General features: G+C 50.3%; 1 protein-coding gene across 1 annotated transcript in view; it reads right to left on the reverse strand.

Annotated features, from left to right (window-relative positions):
* LOC133356795 (uncharacterized) overlaps positions 1-19,483 on the reverse strand; it is a 492,315-nt gene that overhangs the window by 70,435 nt on the left and 402,397 nt on the right. The window lies entirely within an intron of this gene.

Genomic DNA, 19,483 nt, shown 5'->3' on the forward strand with positions numbered 1-19,483 from the left:
AACCATGCCGACTTGTGAACAAGAACTCGCACTTGTAAACCGAACTACGGAGTGAGTGTGGGTGCGTAGCGTGCACACGTGTGTGCGTGAATGTGAGTACGCGTGTGTGCGTGTGCGCTTGTGGGGGCCGGTAGCGTAGTGGTTAGCGCGCTGCAGCTACGAACCCCCCGAATCCGAGTTCGATTCCCGCTCACGGTCAAGACCAGTGACGATTTTATGAACCGGTCCTGGGCCTCCCCTAGGTCGACTCAGCATCAAGTGAGTGCCTGGTCCGGTGTGTAAACATCGCCACTGGGGAGACAAAGGCGGTCGGGCGTGATGCTGGCCACCCATTGCCTCGTGTGCCGTGCCGGCCTTCATAGCGAACAGCACTTGCCCCAATGGTCTGTTAAGGCTATAAGAGGGATCTTTGTGTGTGAAAATGAGTGTGTGTGTGTGTGCGCGTGCACGCGTATGCCCCCGTGCGTTTGTAGGTAGCGGTCGTACAATGGTGAGCACACTGCGCTACGAACCCGGCCACATGAGTTCGATTCCTGCTCACGGCCAACACGAGTGACGGTCCTGGGCCTCCCCTAGGCCGACTCAGCCTCAAATGAGTGGTGCGCTGTGTAAACATCGCCATTGCAGTGGAGTGACAACAGCGGTGTAAATTATTACTTTATTTTTTATTAAAATACAATTGTTGATATGTTTTACAACAATACAGACAGTACACGTCACAGAACAGGGTGGCCCAGATAATCTTGTGACCTCAATGAATTGACCCTTAACATTTGAGTTCCTTTGCACATTAATTTCTGTTTTAAATAAATCTTTTTTTAAAAATCTTACGTTTGTACACGTGTATGTTGAACTTCTTTCGCACCATACGTAGCCAACAGTGCTAATCGGGGGTGCGGGGGGAGGACAATGGAAACGGGGCTCACCTGGGCCACCTGGACCACCCTGTGACGCCACTCCCCGGATTAGGGTGCGTGGGATACGACGACGGATATTGAAACGACGTCAATCCCACAGCGCTTCCCCCCCTCCCAACTCGCCAAACTGCCGTACATAAATAACAACAACAACAGCAACAAGAATACCTTTGTACTCGGCGGTTCGGTACATTTCTATTGCGCGCGATGCAAAGTCTTGGTTTGTGTCGAGGGTGCGGTGGCCGAAAGGCGACGTATAACGATTCGGGGCGGACGGTGCCGACAGCGACGTGAGTGTGGGGCTGAGGCGACGTATAACGAGACGGGGCGGACGGTGCCCGCAGCGACGTGAGTGTGGGGCTGAGGCGACGTATAACGAGACGGGGCGGACAGCGACGTGAGTGTGGGGCTGAGGCGACGTATAACGAGACGGTGCCGACAGCGACGTGAGTGTGGGGCTGAGGCGACGTATAACGAGACGGTGCCGACAGCGACGTGAGTGTGGGGCTGAGGCGACGTATAACGAGACGGTGCCGACAGCGACGTGAGTGTGGGGCTGAGGCGACGTATAACGAGACGGTGCCGACAGCGACGTGAGTGTGGGGCTGAGGCGACGTATAACGAGACGGGGCGGATGGTGCCGACAGCGACGTGAGTGTGGGGCTGAGGCGACGTATAACGAGACGGGGCGGACGGTGCCGACAGCGACGTGAGTGTGGGGCTGAGGCGCCGTATAACGAGACGGGGCGGATGGTGCCGACAGCGACGTGAGTGTGGGGCTGAGGCGACGTATAACGAGACGGGGCGGACGGTGCCGACAGCGACGTGAGTGTGGGGCTGAGGCGACGCGAGTCGGGTCGCCTGTGTTCATTATCAAGTGACGACGTGCTTGCGAATCCACTTTTAAAAAATGTAAAAATAATAATATTTTACAAGTGAATGTGTTGACCTTTCTTACACTTTACACTCTTATCGTGTTTTTTTTTGCATTGTTTGTTGTTATAGCGCCCTGACCCCGTGCCCCCCGTACTGGACATCTGTTAATCAATACTCCGAGGTGTTCCTGCAATGGGTCAGGCAGCAGAACCAGCGTGGCACGGCGCCTCGTGTCATCGTCATCCTGCATGCGCCAGGACGCGTGCCTTCCATCACTCCACTCACACCGCCCGCCTCGCCCGTCACCGCCCCCATCCCTGACCGCGCGGCGTCCCCGGGGTCCCCAGGGTCCCCGGGGTCCCCAGGGTCCTGGCGCTACTCGGACACCGCGGGGTCGTTCGCGAGCGCGGCGCACGCCCTCTGCAGGACGGTGGCCTCGTGCAGCGCCTCGCACAGCACCGCCCTCACGTCGAGCTGCGTACAGGGGGGGGGGGGAGACACGGTCTGTGAGTGAGAGGGGCGTCACGGTGGCTAGGAGATGTTAACTACCTCGCCTGGTGTGCAGGAGGTCGTGGGTTTGATCCCGACCCTGACGCCTGCTGCTGTATATTTGTAGTTTGCGTGTTTCTCTCTCTCATCATAATCACGGTGGCTAGGAGATGTTAACTACCTCGCCTGGTATACAGGAGGTCGTGGGTTCGATCCCGACCCTGACGCCTGCTGCTGTATATTTGGAGTTTGCGTGTTTCTCTCTCTCATCATAATCACGGTGGCTAGGAGATGTTAACTACCTCGCCTGGTATACAGGAGGTCGTGGGTTCGATCCCGACCCTGACGCCTGCTGCTGTGTATGTGGAGTTTGTGTCTACCTCTCATCATCATCACCACGGTGGTTAGGAGATGTTAACTACCTCGCCTGGTCTACAGGAGGTGGCGAGTTCGATCCCGACCCTGACGCCTGCTGTATATTTGGAGTTTGCGTGTCTCTCTCTTACCATCATCACCACGGTGGTTAAGATATGTTAATTACCTCGCCTAGTATACAGGAGGTCGTGGGTTCGATCCCGACCCTGACGCCTGCTGCTGTATATTTGGAGTTTGCGTGTCTCTCTCTCTCCATGGCCGCGTGAATTTCTGTCCGGGTCCTCCGGTTTTTCCCTCCCACATTTAGAATCAACATCACGCGTTGACAGTGTCTGGCTGCTATGAATGTCGACGTGATAATAATGAAAAGAACGATGAGCCCGCTTCGTTGAGCTATCATTTGTGATAGCCAGGTCGCTTCCGAAAAATAGCTTCATAGTAGCCCAGCGGGCATTATTAGCTGGTAAAATAAATGCTTAAAAGTTCATAGTTGAATTGTTGTTGGGCCGACGGGTGACTGAGAGCGTGGGGCCGCAGGTCACCAGACGCTGATCAGGCCCCGGAGTAATTTCGCGGTTGCTGAGCACAAAGGCCAAAGGGGTCGAACGTCAAAAGGGCAGCAACAAATGGCACCGTCGTCAAAGCTGCAATGTGGATGGGAATGTAACGCGCGCGTTGAGTTGAGGATGATTGCTTGCGCAGTCCGGCTTGGGAAGGAGGTAATTGGGGCACGGCTGGATTTAATAATGGAACAATTAATTTCGGGAGGGCTCTCCGCCTGTATAAAGGTTGACTGGGCCAGAGATCGGGAAGCTTTGCGCTCTTATCGTGTTTTTATATTGTAGATTTGAAGTTTTCGTGACTGCAGGGATCCATACTCTTTGGTTCTTTTGGTAAAGCACGTAGGTATAAGATAAAATAAATCACGACGTTTCGGGCGCAACACAAAAACGTCCCGAAACTTCGTGATTTAATTTATTTTATTTTACACCGACGTGACTTTACCGAAAGAACCAAAGAGTATTTTTATATTGCGTTTGTTGTTGTATTGTGTTTGTTGTTGTAACTTTCTGAGCCGTGCCCCGACTGGACATCTGCGAAAAAGATCTGCATACTCTTTGGTTCTTTCGGTAAAGTCACGTAGAAAGAAAATAAATTAAATAATAGAGTAGGACGTTTCGATTGCAACACAAGCAATCGTCATCAGGTAGAACTAAATTTGAGAGAGAGACAAAACACAGACACACAACATAGACACACAGAGTGTCTAGGTTGACTGGGCCAGAGATCGGGAAGCTTTGCGCTCTGTGTGTCTATGTGTGTCTATGTTGTGTGTCTCTCCATGTGTCTCTCTCTGCTTGTGTGTCTGTCTGTGTGTCTATGTTGTGTGTCTGTCTGTGTGTTATGTTGTGTGTCTCTCTCTGTGTTGTTTCTCTCTCTGTGTGTTTGTCTGTGTGTCTATGTTGTGTCTCTGTGTGTCTATGTTGTGTGTCTCTCTCTCTGTGTGTCTCTCTCTCTCTGTGTCTATGTTATGTGTCTCTCTCTGCTTGTGTCTGTCTGTGTGTCTATGTTGTGTCTCTGTGTGTCTATGTTGTGTGTCTCTCTCTGTGTGTCTGTGTTGTCTCTCTCTGTGTGTCTCTGTGTTGTCTCTCTCTGCTTGTGTGTCTGTCTGTGTGTCTCCGTGTCTGTGTTTTGTCTCTCTCTTAAATTTAGTTCTAACCTGATGACGGTTTCTTGTGTTGCAATCGAAACGTCGTATTCTATTATTTAACTTATTTTCTTCCTACGTGACTTTACCAAAAGAACCAAAGAGTAATTCCTGCAGTCTCGAAAGCTTCAAATCAAGTTTAAGAGCATCATAGCTCTTCAGATTCCTCCTCCATAGATACAGGTGCTGATGAGCTCTTGGGAGATGGGTGAGCTGGTGTCTACGGCGCGGCCGGGTATCTTTCTGATATATTTTAAGCATTTTTCTTTTTACGATAACTTTTACACTATTTTACATAAAGGATACCTGATGGATTCCTGAACCTGCTGTGGCAGCTCCGATAACGCCTCTGAGTCCCCACCACCTCATTACAGAGGCATCGTCAGGGTAGGGGTCGAACCCACGGCCTCCTGCATACCAGGCGAGGGGGTTAACATCTGCCTCGGCGGCGCTGTGCTGGAAGGGAGGGAGCATAGAAGTACAGTACAGTACCTTCCTTCTCACGCTCTTCAGAAGACGAATCTGCCTCCTCGCAGCGCCTCGTGGAAGCTGCTGCCACTCGTCCCGGTGCGAGCACTGAAAGGACGCAAAAAAAATACCGCGTAAAATAAAATAAAAACCCATAATTAATTTTAAAAATCCCATGAAATCCAAAAATGTAAGGGGATTGTTTTCCCGTTCATCAGTTCCACTGCTGGATTATATTTTTTCCGCCTGAAGACGATTGCTTGTGTTGCGATCGAAACGTCGTGATTTATTTTATTTCCTACCTACGTGATTTTACTGACAGAACCAAAGAGTATGGATTCCTGCAGTCACGAAAGCTTCAAATCAAGATTATTCTTTTTTTTATTAACTTATTGCCTTGCTCTATTCGTTGTGCACGGCTGCACTTGCTATGGACTATTTTTACTATTGTAATTCTTTTGACCAGGTAAGGTCCACTGAGCTATACCGATATTTTTAAGAAGCGACCTGGCCACAAATCATAGCTCTACGAAGTGGCTTATCACGTGGACATTTATAGCAGCCAAATTCTAAATGCTGAGGAAGAAAAAACCGGAGGACCCGGAGAGAAAAAAAGAATCCACGCGACCACGGTGAGAGAAGCACACAAACTCCAAATATACAACAGGCGTCGGGTCGGGATCGAACTCACGACCTCCTGTATAACAGGCGAGGTAGTTAACATCTCCTAGCCACCGTGGTGATGGTGGTAAGAGAGAGACACGCAAACTCAAAATATACAGCAGCAGTCGTCAGGGTCGGGATCGAACTCACGACCTCCTGTATAGCAGGCGAGGTAGTTAACATCTCCTAGCCACCGTGGTGATGGTGATAAGAGAGAGACACGCAAACTCAAAATAAACAGCAGCAGTCGTCAGGGTCGGGATCAAACTCACGACCTCCTGTATAGCAAGCGAGGTAGTTAACATCTCCTTGCAATCTGCTTTGCTCGCTCCATGTTAGCGGTCGAGGATTGGTTCAACACGTCGGGGTTTCGCGACCGATAATGATCCATGATTGAGGTTTTTGGGTTGGATGTCGTGAATATAAATGCGTCGTTAAACCGCCGGCCACAACTGTGGCTGTCCGCCTGATGATGCTGGCTGCGATAACTGGCGAAACGTCGTACTCGAATTGTAAATGTTGTGGGTTTTACTTTCCAACACACCGGTGTTGCTGTACTAGTAACGAATTGCCACGTTTTGTTTACGTGACAAACCTTACTGATTGGCTATGTTGGGCGGTGGCGGGTTTAACGACACATTTATATGATTAAGCAATCTCACCCAAACACCACGATGCAAACATTGATCAGGCAGCTCCCGGGGGAGGGGGCGGGCTGCCTGTTCAAACGAGTAGCTGGTGCGGTGTGTAAACATCGCCACTGGGGAGACAAAGGCGGCCGGGCGTGGTGCTGGCCACCCACCCCCTCGTGTGCCGTGCCGGCCTTCATAGCTGCTACTCGCTAACAGCACTTGCCCCAACAGTCTGTTAAGGCTACACGGGGGATCATTGTTTTTGTCTTTAAAAGTAAAAATATATATTGTGCGATGTTTCGGGCAATGACCCCTCTTCATTGCACTTGAGTGAAGAGTGCTATGGAGAAGGGCCATCTCCCGCAACGTCGCCTGTTGTATATTTGTTTTACTTTTGAGGCAACACGCACACACGCGTTGTTGTTGTTGTTGACACGGCGCGTGCTGAGTTGTTGTTGTTGGCTGTGCTTGTGCACCATTGCCAGCGCAGCAGCAGCAACACAATCATCAGTGCGTGTTCTGTTTACGGTGAACACACACGGCGGTATTAACCAGGGCGGCCCACTGGATTCTGCACGTATCCAACCACGCTAATCGGAGGTGCCGGGGAAGGATAACAAACGAATATCATGAAGCACTTCTAAAGAAATTTGTTTTAAATCTCGATGATGATCTAAAAGCGCGCAGCTCCCAATGGGTAATTAATATTGGGAGGAAGAGCGTTCCAGACGGCCGCAGAAGCGCGTCCGAACGCGCCGCGACGTAGTCATGATGTCTGTGTCCGATGGCTGAGCCCACGGCCACCACCACCACCGCCACCGCCACCACCGCTGCTGCTGCTGCTGCGAGGATGGAGCGCAATTGGCGTGAGCGCCGTGTTATGCCCCTTGACGAGATCGGCGAGGCTATCGTGCGGGCCATTTGTTGGGCAAGCACTTTGTGTGCTGGAGTCGTGGTGGTGGTAGTGGTGGTGACAATCGTAGTAGTAGTAGCGTTTTTTGCGACATGGGACCTGTTTTTTGCCACTATCAAAATATGAAAAAATTTAGAATAGGTTGCACCCTTTCTGGCACTAAAACAGGAGATGTTAAAGATGATTTGAAGCTTTCGTGACTGCAGGGATTCATCTTCTTGGTTCTTTCGGTAAAGTCACGTAGAATGGAAATAATAAAATAATAAAAAACATAATAAAATAATTCTCACGACGTTTCGGCCACAACGCAAGCAGCCGTCCTCAGGTGAAGATCAGGTCTGTCGAGAAGAGAATTATTTTATTATGTTTTATTTTTTATTATTTTATTATTTCCATTCTACGTGACTTTACCGAAAGAACCAAGAAGATGTTAAAGATGTTTAAACACTAAATAGAAGACCTGTTCGGCGTTTGGCGTTCTCTGGTTTGACACTGGTGAGACGAGGCCCCACAGAAGGATGCATGTCTCTGGTATAGACCAATCAGTTTCAAACACAATGCATCATAAATTATGAGAGCACGTTTTGCTTGCATGTTCACAAGCACCGTGCGTGGTTAATGCAGTAAAACTTGATGCCTTGCAAAACGTTTCTATTTGGTGTTTGAACATCTTGACACCACCTGTTTTATTGTCAGAAAGGGTAAAAACCTGTTATAAAATGTGTCATACTTTTTATTTGACCAGGTAAAACCTATTCTTATTTTTTCATAATTTTTATTTGACCAGGTAAAACGTATTTAAAAAATTGTTCGTACTTTTTATTTGACCAGGTAAAAAGCTATTCTAAAATTATTTAAACTTTTTATTTGATCAGGTAAAACGTATTCTTATTTTCTCATACTTTTTTTGACCAGGTAAAATCTATTGTTATTTTTTCAAACTTTTTATTTGACCAGGTAAAACCGAATGGATTTTTTCACACTTTTTTTGACCAGGTAAAACCTATTCTTATTTTTTCATAATTTTTATTTGATCAGGTAAAACGTATTAAAATAGTTCGTACGTTTTATTTGACCTGGTAAAACCTATTCTCTATTATTTTCAAACTTTTACGTGACCAGGTAAAACTTATTCTCATTTTTTTTCAAACTTTGACCAGGTAAAACCTATTCTACATTTTTAAACGTTTTACTTGACCAGGTAAAACCTATTAAAAAATTTGTTCATACTTTTTACGTGACCAGGTAAAACCTAGCCTCAAATTTTTCACATTTTTTTTTATTTGACCAGGTAAAACCTATACATTATTCTTAGTTTTTTCATAAATTTTTTTTTTCGCTCACCGCGGAGTTGCGTGCGCGACCCCAGGCCCCGTGCAGCGCGTTGGCCGAGAGGCTGACCCTGCGCGCGAGGACCCCGAGCCGGAACTCCGTGGCCGCGCGCACGAACACCCCTCGCTCGCCCACGAAGAGCTCCACCAAGTGTGAGAGCACAGCGCCCATGTGCTCTGCCTGCACCCGTGGGAGGGGGTCACCCACGCCGCCGTTGTGAAACGTCCGTCTCATCGTCGTCATCATCGGCATCATTATCGTCTTCATCGTCGTCGTCGTCGTCATCATCGGCATCGTCATCATTATCGACATCATCGTCGTCGTCATCGTCATCATCGACATCATCATCGTCATCATTATCGACATCGGCGTCGTCGTCATCGTCATCATCGTCATCATTATCGACATCGTCGTCGTCATTGTCATCATCGTCATCATTATCGACATCGGCGTCGTCATCATCGTCATCGTTATCGACATCATCGTCGTCTTCATTGTCATCATCGGCATCGTTATCGACATCATCGTCGTCGTCATTGTCATCGTCTTCACCATTATCGTCATCGACATCATTGTCATCGTCTTCATTATCGACATCATCATCATCATTGTCATCATCATTATCATTGTGTTCACCATTATCATCATCATTCTTCTTCGTCGTCATTATCATCATCGACATCATTGTTATCGTCTCAATGATCGTCTTCATCATCATCATCGTTGTCATTATCATCATCACCATTAGCATCATTATCATCATCGGACGTAGGAGGGAAGCGGGGATTGGGGGTGGATGGAAGGGGGGAGGGAGGGGTGGGGGGATTGAGGGATGGGGGAGGGAGGAGAGGGAGGGGGCGAGGGAAGGAGGAGAGGGAGGGGGCGAGGCAGAGCCGGCCAGCCACTAAGCGACCCTTGCAATTGCAAAGGGCCCCGTGGCCAGCAGATGGCCCCCTAGAGTCACTGCTAGCGAGTGGGTGAAAAAAATCGAACATCAAAGGGGCATCCAACCAAATTTTGCTTAGGGCCCCCAAAGGTCTAGGGCCGGTTCTGGGGCGAGGGAAGGGGGCGAGGGAGGAGAGGGAGGGAGCGAGGTTGCCCTGCGGGCTACAGGCGTTGAGCCGCCCAGGGTACCACGTGCTCTTGTCTCTCACCGGGATGTCGCTGAACTTCTTGATGACGATCCGCACGTTGCCTCCGCACAATTGTGGGACCTGCGTGTGCGTGCGTGTATGTATGTATGTGAGTGCGTGCGTGTATGTATGTGAGTGCGTGTGTGTATGTATGTGAGTGTGTGTGTGTATGTATGTGAGTGTGTGTATGTATGTATGTGAGTGTGTGTGTATGTATGTGAGTGTGTGTGTGTATGTATGTGAGTGTGTGTGTATGTATGTGAGTGTGTGTATGTATGTATGTGAGTGCGTGCGTGTATGTATGTGAGTGCGTGTGTGTATGTATGTGAGTGTGTGTGTGTATGTATGTGAGTGTGTGTGTGTATGTATGTGAGTGTGTGTGTGTATGTATGTGAGTGTGTGTATGTATGTATGTGAGTGCGTGTGTGTATGTATGTGAGTGTGAGTGTGTATGTATGTATGTGAGTGTGTGTATGTAATGCATGTGAGTGTATGTATGTAAGTGTGTGTATGTATGTATGTGAGTGTGTGTATGTATGTATGTGAGTGCGTGCGTGTATGTATGTGAGTGCGTGTGTGTATGTATGTGAGTGTGTGTGTGTATGTATGTGAGTGTGTGTATGTATGTATGTGAGTGCGTGTATGTATGTATGTGAATGCGTGTGCGTGTGTGTATGTATGTATGTGAGTGCGTGTGTGTATGTATGTGAGTGCGTGCGTGTATGTATGTATGTGAATGCGTGTGTGTATGTATGTGAGTGTGTGCGTGTATGTATGTATGTGAGTGCGTGTATGTATGTATGTGAGTGTGTGTGTATGTATGTGAGGAGCGATGTGGGGAGCGATAGTGTAGTGGTTAGCGCGCTGCGGTACGAATCTGGCGACCCGAGTTCAATTCCCGCTCACGGGCAAAATCAGTGACGATTATCTGAACCGGTCATGGACCTCCCCCTAGGTCGACTCAGCCTGAAATGAGTACCTAGTGCGGTGTGTAAACATCGCCACTGGGGAGACAAAGGCGGCCGGGCGTGGTGCTGGCCACCCACCCCCTCGTGTGCCGTTCTGGCCTTCATAGGTGCTCGCTAACAGCACTTGCCCCTACAGTCTGTTACAGGCTACACGGGGGGTCTTTGTCTTGTTTTTGTATTGCAGTGGTTAGCGCACTGCACTTTGAATGCAGCTGAGAAGCACACGTATCCATAATAGAGTTGTTTGGGTGTGATCGTGTAAATATAAATGCGTCGTTAAAACCCGCCACCACCCGACACAGCCAATCAGTAAAGGTTTGTCACGTAAACAGAACGTGCCAATTCGTTACTGGTGTGTTGAGAAGTAAACCCACAGCATTTACAATTCGAGTGCAGTGACGTTTCGCTCGTAATTACAACCAGCATCATCAGGCGGCAGACAGAGTTGTGGGGACATCCTCCTCCTGATTCTAGATTTGAAGCTTTCGTGACTGCAAGGATTCATATTCTTAGGTATTTTCGGTAAAGTCACGTAGGTAAAAAATTAAAATGAATAAAAGTAAAATAAAAAATAAAATAAAAATCACGACGTTTCGGAGGCAACACAAGCTTCCGTCTTCAGGGGGATCCGTCACAGCACGATAGCTGTATCAAGTGAGAGAAACTCCAAGAAACAGCATAACCAGTATATATGCAAATGCTGTTTCTTGGAGTTTCTCTCACTTGATACAGCTATCGTGCTGTGACGGTTCCACCTGAAGACGGAAGCTTGTGTTGCCTCCGAAACGTCGTGATTTTTATTTTACTTTTATTAATTTTAATTTTTTACCTACGTGACTTTACCGAAAAAAGCTAAGAATATGAATTTCCTCCTGCTTCGCTCTTGAATCGAGTGACGCATTTTTGTCGACATCTGTGAGCCAATCGGGTGCAAGGACCAGAAACATTACAATTGATATCCATTACCGCTTTGGGTTATTCATGGGGTAATCAATACACTCCAACGCACCGGTGTTGCTGTACTAGTGACGAATTGGCACGTTCTGCTTACGTCACAAACCTTACTGATTGGCCGTGTCGGGTGGTGGCGGGTTTTAACGACACATTTATATTAACGCGCTCTAACCCAAACACCTCTGTTATGGATGTTCGTCGCGAAAGCCTCCTCGGTGTTCAACAAACGTTAGTATTCATAATCAACGTTTTTGGGTTTAGATCGCGTTATTTATAAATGTGTCGTAACCCTCCACCATCCGACACGGCCAATCAGTAAAAAGTGTCACGTTGACAAAAGACAAATAGTTCACTGCTTTAGCCCATCGGTGTGTTGAAGCGTGAAACCACAACATTTACTATTTGAGTAGTACGACGTTTCGCTGGTAATTGCATCCAGCATCATCGGGCAATTCGCCAGAATGGTGAGGCTCTGCTCTGTCTCCCGTTCTTATATAGAGCAGAAGCAGGGTGACGTCATCAGTAACTCATCAACTCATCAGGTGCAACGATTTGAGGGGGGGGGGGGTTATTGTAATTATATACTAGATTAGTAATCAGGCAGTTGTTATGATGCGAGTTGTAGATTAGTAATCATTTGGCCGTGTCGGGTGGTGGAGGGTTACGACACATTTATATTAACGCGCTCTAACCCAAACACCTCTGTTATGGATGTTCGTCGCAAAAGCCTCCTCGGTGTTCAACAAACGTAGGTATGCAACTTGAACTTCTCTCACACCGTACACAGACAAAGGCCAACCAACTTATCACGCAAAGCAGTTCTCGAGAAATTCCTTTTCAATACTCTGTGGTTCTTTCGGTAAAGTCACGTGGGTATAAGATAAATTAAATGAATTCACGACGTTTCCATCGCAACACAAGTGCTCGTCATGTGTTGCGCCCGAAACGTCGTGATTTAATTTATTTTATTTTCTACCCACGTGACTTTGCCGAAAGAACCAAAGAGTATGGATCCCTGCAGTCAGGAAAACTTCAAATCGTTTTCAATCTCAATGAGAGACGGAAAGAGGAGCACGCAAGGTCGAGACGTCGCACTGATTTCATCCAGCGGTGGAGAGAGCAAGGTGGATTGTCAGCCAACACCGGTTACAACCCCAAGTCGAGGTACACCGATTGTTCTCTTTTAGCCCCGCCCACCCACCAACGCGTTCCATTCATTGGCTACCACATTCAGATAAGCCCCTCCCCCTTAACTTGTATTTAAGGGCTTGTCTCTTGGAATTTTGCCTCGCTTGATACAGTAAATTTTAGCTGTGACGGTCCCACCTGATGACGGAGACTTGTGTTGCCTCCGAAACGTCGTGATTTACTATTTTATTATTTTATTATTTATCTATTATTATTATTTTCCTACGTGACTTTACCGAGAAAACCGAACAGTATGAGTACAGGGTGCTTACACTTAGACACAGAGAGGAACACGTGGGGCAAACACACGCGGTGATCGTGAGGTCATCATCACATTGAACTTCATCCAGCGGTGGATAGACGCTGGCTGCTGCTGCTGATGATGATGATGAGGATCGGGTGTGATTACCGCTTCGCTGAGCATGTGGAGTTGAGCTTCCTTAACTGCCGCGCACAGGAGCTGGGAGTCGCAGTTCGAGTCCGGGACGTGAGCTGCTGTCTCCACCACCACCATCATCGCGACCATCACCGCCACCGCTGTGACGAGTTCCCTGAGCCTGGCCATGATGTCACCTGGTGACAGGTAGAATGCGATGAGGATTAATTATTAATCAAGCATCATTCATTCTAGATTTGAAGCTTTCGTGACTGCAAGGATTCATATTCTTAGGTTTTTTCGGTAAAGTCACGTAGGTGAAACATTAAAATTAATAAAAGTAAAATAAAATAAAAATCACGACGTTTCGGAGGCAACACAAGCTTCGTGGCTGTGACGGTTCCACCTGAAGACAGAAGCCTGTGTTGCCTCCGAAACGTCGTGATTTTTATTTTACTTTTATTAATTTAAATGTTTTACCTACGTGACTTTACCGAAAACTTCCACCTGAATACAAATTAAAATTAATAAAAGTAAAATAAATATAAAATAAAAATCACGACGTTTCGGAGGCAACACAAGCTTCCACCTGAAGACGGAAGCTTGTGTTGCCTCCGAAACGTCGTGATTTTCATTTTTCACCTACGTGACTTTATCGAAAAAAACCTAAGAATAATCATCATTCAACTAAACTTTCGTCTATTTTCCCGGGTGAAGCCCACTGAACCGCGTAGCAATTTTCAGAAGTGACCCGGGCCACGAATGAAAACGAAGTGGCTTATCGCATGGGCATTCAAATCAGCATGGAGATGTCTTCATCCAGCAGTCGATAGACCACGGCTGCCGGTGAGTGATGGCGAGTGGAGACGCGACGGCTCACCTCGTGGACGTGAGAGGCGATGAAGATCAGACAGGGAGGTGACCTCGTCCGAGCAATGACTGAATGTCCCGCTTGGCCATTATATATATCTGTGAGGAGTTTCCGAAATCCGTGTCGGTGGGGGAGGGAGGGAGGGGCTCGAAACGTTCGCCGAACGTACCGAAATTGATGACATCACACCGGTCTCAAGGTGGGCGGTGGTGACGTCGACCGCAAGCGCTCGTGGCAGGCTAGGTGCACTTTTGAGGCCGCGTGCGAAATGTGGCAGCCGTGGTGTCGAAAAGGCGCTTTGCGCAAGGCACAAAGACGAAGATGCCCCGGATAGCCTCGTAGCGGGCTGTTGGGGCAAGTGCGCTGAGTGATCGCCTTTGCAGAAGGCTGGCATGGCACGCCGATTGAGACGGTGGTTTGGCCAGCACCACGCCCGGCCGCCTTTGTCTCCCCAGTGGCGATGTTCACACACCGCACCAGCTACTCATTTGAGGCTGAGTCGACCTAGGGGAAGGCCCAGGATCGGTTCAGATAATCGTCACTGCCGTGAGCGGGTATCGAACTCGGGTGGCGTGGGTTCGTAGCGCAGTGCGCTAACCGCTGCGCCACCGCTCCCCAACACCCCCACTCTGTAACAGACGAAACAAAGAAAAAACCCCCACACTTTCCCGTGTAGCCTTTCGAGACTTTTTGTTTGCGAACAGCGATTAAGAACGGCACGGCGCGCCTATAAGGCGGGTGGCCATCACCACTCCCGGCCCCCTTTGTATCCCCAGTGCGAATGTTTACACACAGCCCCAGGTACTCGTATTAAGGCTGAGTCGACCTAGAGGAGGTCCCAATCATCCGGTTCAGACTTCCGCCACTGCTATAGAGCCGTGAGCGGGAATGGAACTCGGGTACGTGGCTGAGCGCGCTAACCACTCCGCCACCGCTCCACTTAAGACGCAGACAACAACAACAACACACTAAGCGGCGGTGATGTCGCCACGGCGCTTGTGCCAGGCTAGGTGCCCTCCGACGCCACGTGATGTGTCGAAGGCTCGCTGGCTGGCAGGAGGTCACGGGACGAGGCGCCGTGGGTTGACTGAGATGAGCGGCAAATGCACTGTGCCAAATCTCGGCGTTTTATCCGCCCGGCGCTCGGCTCGTTGTTGTGAGCGTTCGCATCCTGCGCCCTCCGTTGCTGCTGGAGGGCGACTCGCACACAAACCACGCGCAGACAAAGATGCCCCTGTAGCCTTCACAGACCGGTGGGACAAGTGCTGATAGCGACTCACGTACTCACTCACTGGAAGTAAAAACAAATATGCTGTTAATGATTTGGTTGCTGCTGTTGCTGATGTGTTGGCAGAGGTTCGCGGTTCGATTCCAGTGGGCCGCCCTGGTTAACACCATCGTGTGTATTCACCGTGAACAGAACACGTACTCATCATTTGGTTGCTGCTGTGTTGGCAGAGGTTCGCGGTTCGATTCCAGTGGGCCGCCCTGGTTAACACCGTCGTGTGTATTCACCGTGAACAGAATACGTACTCATCATTTGGTTGCTGCTGCTCAGCTGGCAATGGTGCACAAGCACAGTCAACAACAACAACAACAACTCAGCACGCGCCGTGTCAACAACAACAACAACAACAACGCGTGTGTGCGTGTGGCCTTAAGAGTAAATGTATATAATAGGCGACGTTTCGGGAGATGGTCCTTCTTCATAGCATTTTTCATTCAAGTGCTATGAAGAAGGGTCATTGCCCGAAACGTCGCACGTCATATTTTTTTTTTACTTTTAAAGACAACGACAAATATCCCCCGTATAGCCTTAACAGACTGTAAGGGCAAGTGCTGTTAGCGAGCACCTATGATGGCCGGCACGGCACACGAGGGGGTGGTGTGGCCAGAACCACGCTCGGCCGCCTTTGTCTCCCTTGCGGCGATGTTTACACACCGCACCAGGTACTCATTTGAGGCTGAGTCGACCTAGGAGAGGCCCACGTCACCGGTGTTGGTGGCCGTGAGCGAGAATGGTCTCTGCCGAGTTCGTAGCACAGTGCGCTAACCGCTGCGCCACCGCTCCCCAACATCCCCGCTCTGTAATAGACGAAACAAGGTAAAAAAACCCCCACGTTTTCGTGTCGCCTTTCGAGACTTTTTGGGGAAAGTGTTGTTTGCGAACAGCGATTAAGAGCGGCACGGCGCGCCTTTAACGGGGGTGTGGGTGGCCATCACCACTCCCGACCGCCTTTGTATCCCCAGTTCAGATAATCGTCACCGGTGTTGGCCGTGAGCGGGAATCGAACCCGGGTGGCCGGGTTCCTCGCGCAGCATAGCGCTAACCACTACACCACCACTCCCACCCCCCCCACACACACAGACACACACAGACACACATACACACACAGACACACACACACACAGACAGACACACACCCACACAGACACACAGACACACACATACACACACACAAACAGACACACACAGACACACACACACAGACACACACACACACACAGACATACACACAGACACACACACAGACACACACACACACAGTGACACACACACAGTCACACACAGTCACACACAGACACACACAGACACACACAGTGACACACACACAGTGACACACACACACAGACAGACACACACAGACACACACAGACACACACAGACACACACAGTGACACACACACACAGTGACACACACACATACACACACACAGACAGACACACACAGACACACACAGACACACACACACACAGACATACACACACAGACACACAGTCACACAGACAGACACACACAGACACACACAGACACACAGACACATACAGACACACACAGAGACACACACAGACACACACAGACCACCACCACCAACTCCTCCACCACCACCAACCTCTCCACCACCACCAACCGCTCCACCACCACCCCCACCTCCTCCACCACCACCTCCACCACCACCCCCACCACCACCACCACCCCCACCACCTCCACCACCACCACCTCCCCCACCACCACCACCACCCCCACCACCACCACCAACCCCTCCACCACCACTACCACCTCCACCACCACCCCCACCACCTCCACCACCACCACCTCCCCCACCACCACCACCACCCCCACCTCCTCCACCACCACCTCCACCACCACCACCTCCACCACCACCCCCACCACCACCACCACCACCCCCACCACCTCCACCACCACCACCTCCCCCACCACCACCCCCACCACCACCACCACCTCCACCTCCACCACCACCACCTCCACCACCACCCCCACCTCCTCCACCACCACCACCCCCACCACTACCACCACCACCCCCACCACCACCACCCCCACCACCACCTCCCCCACCACCACCCCCACCACCACCACCCCCACCACCACCTCCACCTCCACCACCACCACCTCCACCACCACCACCACCACCACCAACTCCTCCACCACCAACCCCTCCACCACCAACCCCTCCACCACCACCTCCTCCTCCACCACCTCCACCACCACCCCCACCACCACCACCACCCCCACCACCACCTCCACCACCACCACCTCCACCACCACCATCACAAACCCCTCCACCACCAACCCCCCACCACCACCCCCACCTCCACCACCACCTCCACCACCACCACCACCACCTCCACCACCACCCCACTCCGCTCTCCGTGTTGTCTCCCAGCGGATGCTTCGGGGCGACTCCACCACGACGCTCGACCCGGGGGGCGACTTGTTTATTTGTGTTGTTGTTTATTTGTGTTGTTGTTTATTTGTGTTGTTGTTTGTTTGTGTTGTTGTTTTATGGTGTTGTTGTTTATTTGTGACGTTGTTTATGTGTTGTTGTTTTACGGTGTCGTTGTTTATTTGTGTCGTTGTTTGTTTGTGTTGTTGTTTTATGGTGTCGTTGTTTATTTGTGTCGTTGTTTATTTGTGTTGTTGTTTGTTTGTTTGATGGACGCGCTAAGCGAATTGGCGCGCTGCCGTGCTATGGGACGGGCGAACGACGAAACTTTCTTCCTCTGCTTTCGCTCGCGGCGGCTGCGGCGGCTGCTGCTGCGGCTGCTGCTGCTATTGCGGGCAGGTGGAACTCTGTCGCTGTTGCTGCTGCTGACTTCTCTCTGTGGGCGGACACTCGGGGTGAGGATCGCCACGTGCGCAGCCGGGGCGAGAGGCGCAACCGAAACATCGCGACGCGGAGGGGAGTTCCCCCCCAGCCCCCACCCCCCAGCCCCCCCCAGCCCCCACCCCCCGTCCACCGCCTTCCAATGACTCAATCGCTTCCTGGTGTCTCTGCGCGACACACGCGTCACAACTCAGCGTGACATAGAGTGTTGGTGTGTGTGTGTCTGTGTGTGTCTGTGTGTGTCTGTGTGTGTGTTTCTGTGTGTGTCTGTGTGTTTGTGTGTGTGGCTGTGAGTGTGTCTGTGGGTGTGTCTGTGTGTGTGTCTGTGTGTGTGTGTCTGTGTGTGTGTCTGGGTGTGTGTTTCTGTGTGTGTGTCTGTGTGTGTGTCTTTGTGTGTGTGTGTCTGTGTGTGTCTGTGTGTCTGTGTGTTTGTGTGTGTCTGTGTGTGTGTTTCTGTGTGTGTGTGTCTGTGTGTGTGTGTCTGTGTGTGTTTGTGTGTGTGTCTGTGTGTGTGTCTGTGTGTCTGTGTGTGTCTGTGTGTGTGTGTCTGTGTGTGTGTCTGTATGTCTGTGTGTGTGTCTGTGTGTGTGTCTGTGTGTGTGTCTGTGTGTCCGTGTATGTGTGTGTGTGTCTGTGTGTGTCTGTGTGTTAATTAGATATTTTTCACGTGGGCGTTCGACACTTCACGTGGCCTCAAGGTGCACATGGCCTGGCACAAGCGTCGTGGTGACGTCACCGCGAATTAGTGGCGAATGGCGGTTGTTGTTGTCTGTGTGTGTAGGTGTCTGTGTGTGTAGGTGTCTGTGTGTCTGTGTGTGTGTGTCTGTGTGTGTGTCTGTGTGTGTGTAGGTGTGTGTGTAGGTGTCTTTGTCTTTGTCTATGTGTGTGTGTCTGTGTGTGTGTGTCTGTATGTGTGTGTCTGTCTGTGTGTGTGTCTGCGTGTGTGTCTGTGTGTCTGTGTGTGTGTCTGTGTGTGTGTAGGTGTCTGTGTGTGTCTGTGTGTGTGTGGGGGGGTGGGAGTGGTGGTGTAGTGGTTAGCGCTATGCTGCGCGAGGAACCCGGCCACCCGGGTTCGATTCCCGCTCACGGCCAACACCGGTGACGATTATCTGAACCGGTCCTGGGCCTCCCCTAGGTCGACTCAGCCTAAAATGAGTACCTCGTGCGGTGTGTAAACATCGCTACTCGGGAGACAAATGCGGCCGGGCATGGTGCTGATCATTCATTCTCCACGTGTGCCGTTCCGGCCTTCATAGGTGTTCGAACTTGCCCCAACAGTCTGTTAAGGCGATGTTGTCTTTCCACCTGTGTTTGTGTGTGTGTGGGGAGTGGTGGCGCATTGGTTAGCGCACTGCGCTATGAACCCGGCGACCCGAGTTCGATTCCCGCTCACGACTGCGAGCAGTGGCGATTATCTCGACAAGCCACGGGCCTCCCCTAAGTTAGCTCAACCGTAAATGAGCTTGGTGTGTAAAACATCGCCACTAGGGAG

Source organism: Lethenteron reissneri, chromosome 55 (genome assembly GCF_015708825.2).
Source record: "Lethenteron reissneri isolate LAM-NWPU_2019-01 chromosome 55, ASM1570882v1, whole genome shotgun sequence".
NCBI lineage: Eukaryota > Metazoa > Chordata > Hyperoartia > Petromyzontiformes > Petromyzontidae > Lethenteron > Lethenteron reissneri.